The following is a 14,530-nucleotide window of genomic DNA, read 5'->3' as shown; positions in this document are numbered from 1 at the left end:
CTACTCTGTACTATGTGTTCATGGTGACATGCCTCACACTACAGTGAGGCATGTTAGATTTTCTACAAGGAATATTCAGTCTCTTAGAGGAGAAGGGCATGATCCCAGATAAATCATAATCCTGTATGACTAATGTTGTAATATAATTTATAATTTTTTTAAGAAATGCTACTCCAAAAATTTTAAAGAAGCACAGAGAGTTGAACAATTGACTGCCCAAAACATTCAAAGAAGGCATCACTGAGGTAGTGACTTTGAAAGGATGCTCATTTTCATTAGTTATTAGAGAAATGCAAATAAAAAATGCAGTGAGATACCACCTCACACCTGTTAGATTAGCTGTTATTAACAAGACAGGTAATAACAAATGTTGGAGAGGCTGTGGAGAAAAATAAACCCTCATTCACTGTTGGTGGGAATGTAAAGTAGTACAACCATTATGGAAGAAAGTATGGTGGTTGCTCAAAAAACTGAAAATAGAACTACCTTATGACCCAGCAAACCCTCTACTGTATATATACCCCCAAAACTCAGAAACATTGATACATAAAGAAACATGATACGTAACAGCCCCATGTTCATTGCAGCATTGTTACAGTGGCCAAGACATGGAAACAACCAAAAAGCCCTTCCATAGATGACTAGATAAAGAAGAGGTGGCATATATACACAATGGAATGCCACTCAGCCATAAGAAATGATGACATCAGATCATTTAAAACAACATGGTGGGGTCTTGATAACATTATACAGAGTGAAATAAGTAAATCAGAAAAAACTAAGAACTGCATTCTTCCATATGTAGGTGGGACATGAAAACGAGACTAAGAGACATGGACAGGAGTGTGGTGGTTACGGGGGGCGGGGAGAGGAGAAGGAGGGAGAGGGGGAGGGAGAGGAGAAGGAGGGAGAGAGGAGGGGCCCAAAGAAAATTAGATAGAAGGTGACGGAGGACAATCTGACTTTGAATGATGGGTATGCAACATAGTTGAATGACAAGATAACCTGGATATATATTTTTTTGAACATATGTACCCTGATTTATTGATGTCACCCTGTTAAAATTAATAAAAATTTTTAAGAAAAGAAAGGAAAAAGGAACCCTGCTGGGCACTTCTCCGGGAAGAATGGCACTCATACTGTCTAGGGAAGCGAATTTTATAGGGCTTGGGAGATCCTGAGTCAAAAGTTCTGGTATGTTTCCTTTTACAGCTTTAGAATTTCAGCTTTCTGGAATGCTCCTCCTTGGTTGATCAGCTATCTGAAACTTTTGTTTCTCAGAGACGATTATCTAGTATGTAAGGGTGAGGTCAGGCAGTCAGGTGGACTGAACAAAGGGCAGTTGAGAAATCTATCATTTTCAACTCTGGTATGATAAGAAAAGAAAAAGAGGTGGAAGGAAGGAAAGAGTAGGGGGTTCAGGAAAAAGGTTTGTCTCAGACCGGCCATCTTCTGGAGCTACAGCCTGCTGTTATCCCTCTCAGGGGCTTCCTTTGTGAACCCCTCCCATGGGTAGTTGGAGTAGGGGTTGTAAAAGCATTTGATTGTAGGTAATCCTGGAGATTTCTTTCATTTGAGCCTTCAGGATCTTGATAATGAAAGGGGCAAGCATTAAGATTAAGTACAAATATAGTGGTCCTATAATTGGCACTATCATGGAGAACAAGGGATTTTTCTACCATTGTTCAGAGTTGGAGTGAATTTATAGGGTTCCATATTTTTCGCTTCATGATGGGCAGGTTTCAGGGTTGGTGTGTAGGGTTAGGTAGATTTTTCAAATATTCTGACTGGTGAAGGTCTGCATGTGGTTCTGTAAGAAACTAGTGGACAAACATAAGGGGCAGGATTCAAAAGTTAGAAAAATATATAGGAGAGTGAGTGGACTAATGAGAGGCAATAGTCAAGACTCCCAGCTTTTGTGACACCACTGATTCCATGTGTACAAATTCGCTGGGCTTCAGAGAGAGAAAGAATAAGACAGGGCAGTGGCCAGTTCCCCTGCACCTAAGCCTACTTCTATAGAAAGTTTTAAGCAACAAGAAAAGGAATTACCTGTATAGCTTGTTTGGTCCTCAGATTGACAGGTAGTGTATTAGAAACTGGAAGAGGCTCATGGGGTGGGATTAGGTTAATATTTGGAGTGAGGTAGATTAGGGTACAGGTTTCTGTCTAATTAGTAGGGAGACACATATAAGTGTTGGTCCCTCACCCCTGATTGTGTGAGGCAGGTTGAGAGGTGAATAAAGAATAGGAGGACGAGGGATCAATATTGTTTCTCTGTTTCTGAGCTCCAGATGGTCAGTGTGGAAGAAAGAGTTGTCCTTAGCAGCAGTGTTAGGTGTCAGGATCACGGTGTGTAGACCTGTCCATGTGAGTCAGTCCTTGGGTGACGTAATGCTGAAAGCACCACCTGGACAGTCTTTGAACAGTTTGCTGAGTAACCTGTAAATTCTACAAGTGCTTAGGGAAAGGGTGGTTACATTTCTACACTTTGCAACTAGAGTTTAAGTCCTAGTGACCACTGCTTCTAGCTGGAATTAGCAGCAGGTCCCTGCTGACAATAGATACAGGGCATTGAGACAAGAGGAATAAAGGAGATACTATACATTAAATAAAGCAATAAAATCAGACTGTCAATAACCAAAGTAGATATTTTTGAGGAATACATAAAACTCAAATATTCAAGCGAGGCGTAGTAGATGGCCTTATGTTCACAAGAAATGAAATCAGTTTATCTGCTGCTTGGAAGAAATACCTTAGCCTTGTGAACGATGTCCTTGGGCCTTCAGTGGCAATTCCCAACATGCTGGACCTGGTCAGGTTACAGGTAGCTGGAGCAGGGCTAGAAGAGACTGAACCCTCCTTCCATGGAGCAAGGGGGCAGTTTACCTTCTCGTGTCCCTCTTTCCAGAGCAAACATGTGTCAACCGGTGGGGTTGGGAAACCTGGCAGGCTTCAGTTTAATGACCTTTCTTTCCACTCTGGAGCAGGGCCCTGATGAAATTCTATGAAGCTCTTTATGGTGCTGGAGCCTCTAAGCTGGTGTTTCCTGACTTCTTTTGGGCCTCATTTGCCTTTTCTGTTACTTCCTTGGCCATTATAGACCTTAAAAGCCATGCTCAGAAGATCCACTGAGGGGCTTGACTAAGAGAGCAAATTGGGAATTCAGTGTATAAAGAAGCCTATTAGACCAATGAAAGAAAAGACTTGATCTGTGGTGGTAGGTGGTTAGAGAATGTCGAGGGTCTGATTTCAAACTAGGGTGAGACCTCAGGTGGTGGGGGTTAAGGTGATGCCTAGATAGACTATTGACTAAGAGTAAAATTGAACCTTAGCAGAGAAGACACAATATCCCTTCATGGTGAGGAAGTTAAGAAAGGTGGCGGTTGTGTGTCTCCTTGAGGCAGGCAGGGAGGGGCTTTGGAGTAGTAGGTTATCTACATATTGTAAGAAAGTACTAGTTTTGAGATTGCATGCTGCTAAATCTTGAGCTAGTGCCTTCCCTAACAAGTGTGGGCTGTTTTTGATCCCCTGGGGTAAGACAATTGCTGGGCTGCATTAGTGTTCGGGTAAAGGCAAACAGAAAATATGGTCAGGGTGTAGAGGAATATTAAAGAAGGCATTCTTAAGATTTAGGACCCTGAAGTGAGTGGTATTTGAGTGAATGTGTGAGAGTGACATGTAAAGCTTAGGGACTACTGGATAGAGGGGAACTAATGCTTTATTGATTAGGCGTAAGTCTTTTACGAGGCAATAAATTCATGAAAGTTTTTGAACAGGAAGGATGGGAGTTTTGTAAGGAAGGTCCATGGGGAAAAGTAAGCCTGGCTTAAGAGGCAAGTATTATTGGTTTAAGGCATTAGAAATAGACACAGTTACACATTAAACAAAGACTTCAGATAAACATTATGAATTGAGAAATTTAAATAGGCGCGCTTTACTTGTTTCAATTCAAATTATGTATAGTAGAGATATTTTTTCTGACAAAGTGACAAAACAGAGTACTCACTCACACAGCTCAATAGACAACTTTGCTTTTTTCTGTATTTCTCTGTAGTTGGAAATGGGGAGACAGTCAGACAGATCCCGCATGTGCCCGACTGGGATCCACCTAGCATGCCCCCCAGGGGGCGATACTCTGCCCATTTGGGGCATTGCTCTGCTCATCCAGAGCCATTCTAGTGTCTGAGGCAGAGGCCACAGAGCCATCCTCAGCGCCCTGGCCAACTTTGCTCCAATGGAGCCTTGGCTGCGGGAGGGGAAGAGAGACAGAGAGGAAGGACAGGGGGAGGGGTGGAGATGCAGATGGGCACTTCTCCTGTGTGCCCTGGCCGGGAATCAAAACTGTTACTCCCACATGCCAGGCCAATGCTCTACCACTGAGACAACCAGCCAGGGCCTGACAACTTTGCTTTTTAAGATTTTCAGGGTGGCAGGGAGTTGCCAGCATAGAGGGGAGGAAGAGAGAAAGCAGACTGATGGACAGCGTGAATAACTGGATGGAAAGAAGGAGGGTCAGAATCTGCAGGAGGCACAGAAATTAAGGACAGGAGTGAAGGGAGAAGAAAAGCCTGCACATAAGGAATCCCTGGTGCCCTCCCGTCTTGTGGCAAAAGTTGTCATGATTACTTAGGATATTGTAATCAAGGGTTTTATTCTCTGGCCAGGGGAGTCATTGTCTAATTTATATTGAGGCCAGGCTGCATTACAGAGGACGATGAGATTTTTTGGTTTGAGGTCAGATAGGCCAAGTTGGCAAGATTTTTGGTGACACAGCCGATGGGAGTCTGACTGGATGGTTTGGACTGAGAGGAGCCCACAGTAAAGGAGACTGGTGAGAGAAGGGGGCGTCCCCGCCTTCAGTCACAGTTCTGAGAGGAGAAAATATCTGTAGAAAGAGAGTCTCAGACAAGAGATCGTGACCCCAAGGCTGAGATCCTGGGACGTAGAAGAGGGGCCTGGCTAGGTGCGCCTAGACTTTTGTAAAAGTCTAGTAAAGGAGTAGAGGCAGACCACCCATAGATATGGGGTCCAAAGTCAAAACCATCTGACCAGGAAGGGGTGTTTTTAGAGAAAAATTTGGAGGTCAACCAGGGAAGGGGAGGGAGAAATTCCTTACCTTTCTCTGGTCCGGCAGGGGTTCAGGACAGGGTTGGACTGCCAGCCAATTGCCCTACAATCACAAGTCCAAACAGAGTCAGGGAGTATGCCTGGGACGAGCTCCTGCTGCCCATTGCTTCTCTGGTTGTAAGTTTGGACGGCAAAGAGGGATCGTCCAGGCAGTTAGCACCCTGTTTCGGGTTTCCACACCAAATATTGGAATCTATGGGAGTTCGAAAGACCAGAGTAACAGGCTTTGTTGAAAGGAAGAAAGGAACCCTGCCAGGAACTTCTCCCAGAAAGAAGAGCGCCGGTTACAGGTAGGGGAAAATTCTATAGTGTTCGGGAGAGCCTGAGGGGATACTGAGGCAAGGGCTCTGGTATGTTCCCTTTTACGGCTTTCGGATTTCAGCTTTCTGGAATACTCCTTCTTGGGGCAGGTTGACCAGCTTTTTAGAATTCCTCTGTCTCAGGGGCAATAGTCCAGTAAGGGTGAAGTCTGACAGATAAGCAGAAAGTCAAGAGTGAGTTCATGTAACTCAGCTGGTTCACTGGTATGTCAGACAATAGGCACCTTGGAGACAGTTTTAGGGGGTCAGCCCTGGTTGAGCTTTCACTGCCCAATGGTTCCCGGGTTGCACATCTCCTGGGGTCCCATAGAGCTGAGGAGAAAGAGAGACAGCAAGTAAAGTGCCCTGAGGGAGGGGCTGGGCCCAGGCTGCTGGGGGGGGTGTGGGGGGGCAGAATCCAAAGTTTAGTCTATTTCGCTTTGTTTTCCTGTGCTGTGCAGCACCAGATAAGACACGAAAATCTTTTTCCTATAAAGCAGAGAGACTATGTTTTGTTAAAATACCTTAATGTTTCATATTGTTTTGTTCAGGTATTTGATCAATAAACCAAACCATTACAGCACTAAGAACCAAAAATGCGTCAACCACATATCAGTCCAGTGCTGATGTTACAGGACCCCTACGTTCCCTACTCTCACAGGACTAAGAGCTGCAGTGACAGGATACCCCACCTTCTCATGTGAGACCCTCCTCACCTTCACAAGAATGAGAGCGAACATCACAGTGGGGCTCACACCTGCCACCTTGTCATTTGGGAAATAGCTGCACTTAGATACATGGCCAGTGCCCCATAGGGTTTTTCTTAATGTAGTATTTTAATTATCATTCAATTAAAGTTATTTTATATTTCCAATTGTGATGCATTTGGGTGTTATTTAGAAAATGTCATTTATACCTTAAAACATAAGGAGCTCGTAGGTCCCTCTTATTAATATTTTTTAGGTTCATGGCCATGACAGCAAGACACACATTTTATATTCTTCCAAACTATGAAGCTTGTAGAAGGTTGCTTTCTGTTCCTTTGTGGTCTCTGTAAATATGTGTGAATGCGCTTCTCTGTCACTTGTGCACATGCCAGTTTCAGATGAGAACTTAAGTACCAGCATCTTAGTGTGAGACATGAAGACTGCAAGGAGCAGCTTGTTGACCCCTCATGTGTCCAATAGTTTTTGGGATTTCTAAACAAAAATAATCTGTCAGATGTGTCACATGTTCTCAAATTAGCTGCATGTTATTCATGTTTCCTGTGTAAATATAAGATTCTGGTCTGACCTGTGGTGTGGTGCAGTGGATGGAGCATTGATTTGGAATGCTGAGGTTGCCTGTTTAAAACTCGAGGCTTACTGGGTCAAGGCATATATGAGAGGCAAGTCCTCTGAGGTAATGCTTCTTGCTCCTTCTCTCTTTCTATCTCTATTGTTTTTTCTCTAAAATCAATCAATTTTTTTTTCCAAAATATCTTAGATTCTGTTATTCAGTTTTTGAAGTGCTCTATATACCCAATATAACTACACAGTCTTGTATTCTTGGGAATATCAGTTCACACTGAGCCTTTATTATACATTGACTATCCTTTGTTCGTCTTATTATTTAACTTGATTATCTGCCCAACTGCTAGAACTTTCAAAGTATAAGGACATATGTTTATTTTATCCCCCACAATGTTGATGAGCCAGGCATGTGACATGAATAGCTGGGGCATTAAGTCCTGGAAAGTCCTGCAGCTGAGATCATGGACATGTGTTGACTAAGGGTAAGCTTTATATCTGTTTCCTCTGTCAGTTACTTGGTTTATTTGGGGGAGGGGTTGTTAGAATGTGGTAGTGCCACTAGTGATGTGTCTCTATTCTACATTTACATTGGTAGTGAAATATATTTTGAAGCTCGCTGCTTGGACTTAGGGAGTCATGAGATGTCCTTTATGGAGTCCTGGCTGTGTTTGCATTGTGAGTATCAGGTTCAGCTCCTACATCTGTCATGCAGTAAGTGGGATCTGTCATTTGGCTTCATGTCTGAAGTTCAGTAATGAAGTCTTGGTTACAGATCAAAAGTCTGTTTCCAGGGTTTGTTGTTAAATCTGTATTCTGCTGTGCACCTGGGATCCCTTTGCATGTAGCCTCGTATCCTATTTACAGTGTGGGGCCTACGAGCAGCTCAGTTCTAGGGCATGATGTATGGACTCTGGTGTCCAAGGTGCAATGTCAGTTTTCACATTGGTGTTTCTTAGTCTCGGTTTGGTCTGTAGACTACCATTTGGTGTTTATTGTTGAGTCCCCTTTTTGGTTTGGGGGTTGATCCAGTGCTCAGTTTGAGTTGTCTTTGGTCCATGGGGCCCTGATTTGTCTAAGGACTCTGGTGTCTGTTCAGTAATGATTGTTGTGTTCATGTTGGCAGAAAGGTAGATGTGGATGGGGAAAGAGCGCCAAGTGAATAGGAGATTCTATTCTATATAACTTGGAATACATGCTCTATGGAGAAGACTCAAGTTTTCATTTAATCAAATATGATAGAAGGCTGCAATATTCGTAGGCTTTATTTTTTTTTTAATTTTAATTTTTTTATTTTTTTTATTTATTGATTTTTAGAGAGGAGAGAGAGACAGAGAGGGAGGGAGAGAAGGGGGGAGAAGCTGGAAGCATTAACTCCCATATGTGCCTTGACCAGGCAAGCCCAGGGTTTTGAACTGGCGACCTCAGCATTTCCAGGTCAATGCTTTATCCACTGTGCCACCACAGGTCAGGCTATTCATAGGCTTTATGACACATTAGAGAAATCCGTTGGGTTCTGAGATGTCCATCATTCCCTCATTTCTCTGGTTCAGGATTGGAAGGCAGTTCCTTAAGGCACTGCTGTCCAGGTGAGAGGGGGAGCAAGAGAAAAATGGTTCCAGTGTCAGAGAGGCACCTTGGGAGGCAGAAATGGGTGGTATATAGTGTGAGGTGCGGAATTAGATTGTTGATAATTAAAAATGGTAGTCTTTTTTAGGTGAAAAATAAAAACATGGTTCGAAGAGATATCTGGGTTTTATATATTTTTTTCTTTCCTTTTTTTCCTGCCTTTCTGTTGAGAGTAATGCACTAGGCATGTTGCAAGTCTCTCACAATTTTTTCCGTTAGATTTTTACATTTTTTGCATTGATTTTAGAGAGAGAGTGAGGAGCACAAAATCATTTCTTGGTTCCTTCTCTTAGGTGCTGAGACCTGTGACAAGACCCACAACCTTAGCACATAGGGAGGACACTCCATGCACTGAGTCATCTTGTCAGGGCACCATAGGTTTTTTTAATTATTATTTTTCAATTGATAAAATTATTTTAGAATTTCAATTACAATGTATGTTACAGGTTATTTAAAATTGTATTTCAATAGTGTAAGTTAAAGAACTTCCTGGTTTATCTGTTACTAATGATTTCAAGGTCAACTGTCATGAGAGGAGAAAACGGGTTATATAATTTCAAATCTTTGAAGTTTGTTGTCACTTGCTTTATAGTGCAATGTGGTCCCTTTTAAATGTGTCCTCCATCTGTGTCTCTGCTTTTTGGTCGTGTGCATCTTGGGAACAACACCTTGGTGGCAGTCAGGAGGAACAGGGGTGGGTACAGTGCATTATCTGTCAGTGGTTGTATTGCAGGAATCAAAGGACAAAAATGCCCAGACAACTAGATGAAGGAAGAAGGACTTATTTAGCTGGTGGAGCAGTGTGATCCCCAAAGAGGCAACCAAACACATGCTTTCCAAAGTTAGATTTCTTGCATCTTATATACCTTTTGCAGAATACAGGTTTTCCTGTAAGGGGTTCATGATCCCTTTGTCTAGAGGTACATGTCACTCCCATGACTCCAGGATGGGAGGGTGAATTTAGGTGAAATCAGAGGATATGTGTTGGAATTTTTAATTAAGTTATGTAAACATTGTTTCTTAAAAGCTTTTTGAGAAAAGAAAAGGGGAAGAGGCTTTCAGATAAGTTCTATCTTCTTTGTTCTGTGTAACAAGTGGCCCCAGGCACCCTTTCAGAAAACTTTAGGACAGTCATGGGCAGTCCTTTGAGCTTGGTGTGTCAAAATTTGCCAAAAAACCGAGCATAACTCAGGTGGTGTGTCACTTCGAGAAAAATGGCCTACCTGGAAGTCCCAGAACTGGACGCTATGTGCCAGAGTTCTATTGTTTTGGCCTACAGACCTCCGGCACAGTGTCTACACTACAGCAAATGCTTTATACCCAGCTACTGCACCTGGCCGTTCAGGAGCCGAGGATAAAACGTCCTTCTTGGCATGTGGCCCCATGCTTCTCTTGTATACGGTAGCATGTCATCAGAGATGGCACTGACACGGGTGTCATAGGTTCGCCATCATGACTATAGGAAGTAGTTAATCTGGAACACTCTGACTCAGTTACCCCTGCAGGCTCCCTTCCATCGCGTGCTTCTTGTTTTTTCCTCCTCAGGGAAGAGGGGGCCTGCCCCTTTCCTTAGTTGATACATTTATCTGCTTATGTTAAGTAAATTTTTTATCTCTACTGATTTTTTTTGGGTAATGTATTGGTTCTGAAAAAGGTATTTTATATCTCTAAATGAGAGTTGGATGAAACTTATAGTTATGCCCTGGCCGGGAAGCTTAGTTACTTAGAGTGTCATTTTGATACAACAATGTCATAGGCTCAATCTTGTGAGGGGACATCTAAGGATTAATAAATGCATGAGAACATTCATATTGTCATATTTGGAGTTTAGCAGTTCTAACAGGTGTGAGTGCCATAGTATAGTAGTCTAAATTTGCCATTTCCTAATGATATATCAGGAAAAGCTTATTTTTATGAGGTTAGGTACTTGGTCTTGTCGAAATAAGAAACATTAAAACTGGGAGGTTTTAAGATGATCTGAACCAAAATGACTCCAAACATTTAAAGTGAAGATCTCCAATCCTGTAGACTGATAGTGTAACAATTTCCATTTTATTTATTTATTTATAAAATTCATTTTAGAGAGTGGAGATAGAAAGAGAGATGAGAGAAGGGGGAGAAGCAGGAGGCATCAACTTCCACCTATTCCTTGATCAGGTGAGTCCAGTCTTTTTGTTTATTTATTTTATTCAAGTTAGAGTGTGGAGAGAGAGAAGCAATTTTTTTGTAAGAGAGACAGAGGGACAGATAGTGACAGACAGGAAGGGAGTGAAATGAGAAGTATCAATTCTTTGTTGGGGTACCTTAGTTGTTCATTCATTGCTCTATCATATGTGCCTTGAACAGGAGGATACAGCAGTAGTGACCCCTTGCTAAAGCCAGCAACCTTGGGCTTCAAGCCAGTGACCAGGGGGTCATGTCTATGATTCCATGCTCAAGCCTACAACCCCGCACTGAAGCTGGTTAGCCTGTGCTCAAGCCAGTGACCTTGGGGTTTTAAACGTGAGTCCTCTCCATCTCGTTCCAATACTCTTTGCACTGCACCACTGCCTGGTCAAACACCATTCCCATTTTATAGATCCAAAAACAGGCACAGAGAAGTTGAGAATCTAGCCTTAGGTAACACAGCTGGTGAGAGCAGAGCTGAGATTGAAAACCACTGTGGAATTATCTGGAATCCATGTGATGTACACCATGAGATTCTCACCCTGAAGGGACAGTGAGGGAAACCAGGTGCCCAGACTGAACCAGGCACAGGGACATGCACATATTTCTCCCTGATTTTCACCAATGAGACTACAGAGATCAGAGAAAACCAGGAAATGATCAAAAGAAAGCCAAGGGAGGGGGTGATGAGCCTACTCGGAGAGAAGGCTCCACTTCTTGGGAATCAAAGATCCCTTTCCCTAGTGGGACTGTCTCAAATCCCTCTCACTGGGCAGTAACCTTAGTAGATTGATTACAGAGTTCAATGTTTCCAGGGTTGAGTTTCTGTGTCTGACAGTGTAAGTTCTCTGTGGTCACCTGGGAATTCTCTGCTTCCAGTGATGGGGATGGGGGGTAATGAGGTAAGTGGGTGTCGTAGTTTTATAAAGATATGATTTGTTAGAACAGGAGGCCAAGTGACCATAGAGAATATTGGTGTTGAAATTTTCATACAACTTAAGGAACTATGTATTTGTCGAGCTCATCTCTTGTCATGAAAGTGTAGAACTTGTTTAACTAACTAGTTACTTCTGTACTAATTACAGTCTTAGGAGGGTAAGTGGTCAGTATACGTCATCTGATGTCCCCTCAAAGCTGGGGTACGACCTGTGTGGTGGCTATGGCTGTGGAGATGCAAGTAAAATCCAATGACTCACTCACCCTTCTTGAAAAGACGGCTTCTCCCTGAGTGTGTCCTCTAGTGTTTGAGGAGAACTGATTTTCATGTAAATCCTAGCTCCCACTTCCTGCAAACATAGGGCTTTTCCCCTGAGTGTGTCCTCTGGTGTCTGAGGAGAGGTGACTTCTGTGAAAAGCCTCGCTCACACTCCCTGCAAACATAGGGCTTTTTTTGAGTGTGTTCTTTGGTGTCTGAGGAGAGTTGACTTTTGTGAAAAGCCTCGCTCACACTTATTGCAAACATAGGGCTTCTCCCCTGAATGTATCTTCTGGTGTGTGAGGAGAGTTGACTTCAGTGCAAAGCCTTGGTCACACTCCCTGCAAACATAGGGCTTCTCCCCTGAGTGTGTTCTCTGGTGTCTGAGGAGAGTTGACTTCTGTGAAAAGCATTGCTCACAGTTTCTGCAAACATAGGGCTTCTTCCCTGAGTGTGTTCTCTGGTGTACGAGGAGATTTGCCTTCTGTGAAAAGCCTCGCTCACACTCCCTGCAAACATAGGGCTTTTTTTGAGTGTGTTCTTTGGTGTCTGAGGAGAGTTGACTTTTGTGAAAAGCCTCGCTCACACTTATTGCAAACATAGGGCTTCTCCCCTGAATGTATCCTCTGGTGTGTGAGGAGATTTGACTTCTGTGAAAAGCCTCGCTCACACTCTCTGCAAACATAGGGTTTCTCCCCTGAGTGTGTTCTCTGGTGTGTGAGGAGATAGAACTTCTGTGAAAAGCCTCGCTCACACTCCCTGCAAACATAGGGCTTCTCCCCTGAGTGTGTTCTCTGGTGTCTGAGGAGATGTGACTTCTGTGAAAAGCCTCGCTCACACTCTCTGCAAACATAGGGCTTCTCCCCTGAGTGTGTTCTGTGGTGTGTAAGAAGATGTAACTTCTGTGAAAAGCCTCGCTGACACTCCCTGCAGACATAGGGCTTCTCCCCTGAGTGTGTTCTTTGGTGTGTGAGGAGAGATGATTTCAGTGAAAAGCATTGCTCACACTCTCTGCAAACATAGGGCTTCTTCCCTGAGTGTGTGCTCTGATGTCTGAGGACATATGACTTTTTTGTAAAGCCTTGCTCACACTGTTTGCAAACATAAGTTTTTGCCCCTGAGTGTGTCCTCTGGAGTCTGAGGAGATGTGACCCATCATCAAAGCCTTGCCCACACTCTCCATACTTGACAGCTATAATTCTTGACATTCTTACTCTCATAGACAGTTTTTCTGTGTCTACTGAATTCACTTCTTGGCCTCTGCTTGGCCTTTCCTGTATCATTCTCTCTTGCTCACTAGAGCTTCCCAGGTGTCCTTTGGAAGGTTTGAAAAAAGCCCTTGAAATCTTCCTTGGCCTGTTCCTTTTAAGCAAATATTTGGATGTTTCTTTGACCATTTGACCTTCAGCTTTGTCATCCCAGTTGTGAGTATCAGAATGTTGCTGCTGCTGATTTGGATCCTCTGGGCAGGGATCCTCTGATTGGAGGTATTTTCTTGCAAATGTTCCTGGGAGAATATGAGAGGGGTGATTGCGTCCCACATGTTGGCTCAGTAATTTCTGACTGGAGAAGGCCAGAGAGCAGAAGAGACATGGGTGTATCTCTGGCTGTGGTTCTGCTGAAAGAGAAAATTTTGGTCAGGACAGATGTTGACAAGGCTGCCTGGGTCATATGTTTTGTTAAGACCTGTCCCACAAGTCATTCTTATGGGGTTGACAGTGTAATCTCTGTCTCCCACAAAGTGTTTCTTTACAGTCTGTTTTCTCTTTTCATTTTTATGTACTGTGTCTTCTTTAGAAATCGAGAAAGCCCACATCAATGGTCCTTTTTATGCATTGCCAGATGAAGGACTGTCAAGTAACACCAGGGTCGGTTTCAGTTCTTGTATGGGTGGAGCAATGCTGACCTTTCCTATATACATGTAGCTTTTAACACAGTTATTTAGAAAGACCACTGGCCCCAACTAAGAATTTCTTCCCTTAAAGTTTCCCACAGATGACAAACTAAAAATATGTTCTTCCTCAAGCTTCACATAAAATATTTATTCTTGATTTTATTCAGTGTCAGCCCATTTCATATACAATAGGAAATCTTTTTCACAATATTTTTCTAACAATACTTTTTAAAAATTGATTGATTTTAGAGAGACAAAAAGAGGAAGAGTTAGAAGAAGAGGAGGAAGAGGAGAAAAAAGAAGAAGAAAGAGAGAGAGAGAGAGAGAGAAAGGCATTTATTCATTGTTCTACCTAGACATGCAGTCATTGGTCATTTCTCATATATGCTCTGACCTGGCTCAACCTTGGTATTACAGGATGGTATTCTAACCAACTGAGCTAACCAGCCAGGGTCACCAATAATACTTCTTACATTGCTGACTCCCACCCCATCCAGCTAATCCATAATCCTCTCTCACTAGGAGATAAAGTAATCTCTGAGAGGATTCCCCACTGAATTTTTGTATTCTCCAAAAATTAACAAAGCAAAACTAGAGAATAAGCCCCCCTATAGCCGAGAACAGCACCATTATCCCACCTCACTCAGAAAGGTCCCCAGTGTCTCAGCTTGGATCACAGCACTGCATTCCAGGCTTCTGGGCATCTATTGAACCTCTGTTACCCTATATGCTTTCAGGAGTGGCCCTCAGAAAACAGGCCCATGCCAGTTTTCCCAGTGGAAAAAGTGTTGGCCCAGCATGTGCACGACACAGGTTTGATCCCTGGTCAGGGCACACATGAAAAGAGACTATCTGCTTCTGTTCTCCTCCCTCTCCTCCTTCTCTCTCTCTTCCCCTCCCACAGCCAGTGGATTGATTGGTTCCAGCA

At 43.1% G+C, this 14,530-nt stretch overlaps 1 pseudogene; it reads right to left on the bottom strand.

The window, feature by feature from the left end:
- Positions 1–11,774: 11,774 nt before the first annotated feature.
- LOC136318304 (histone-lysine N-methyltransferase PRDM9-like) lies at positions 11,775–12,916 on the bottom strand (annotated as a pseudogene).
- Positions 12,917–14,530: the final 1,614 nt, after the last annotated feature.

The sequence above is a fragment of the Saccopteryx bilineata genome, unplaced genomic scaffold (assembly GCF_036850765.1).
Source record: "Saccopteryx bilineata isolate mSacBil1 unplaced genomic scaffold, mSacBil1_pri_phased_curated manual_scaffold_29, whole genome shotgun sequence".
NCBI lineage: Eukaryota > Metazoa > Chordata > Mammalia > Chiroptera > Emballonuridae > Saccopteryx > Saccopteryx bilineata.
Note: the sequence above shows the minus strand (reverse complement) of the source record. Positions and strands in the feature narration are given on the sequence as shown.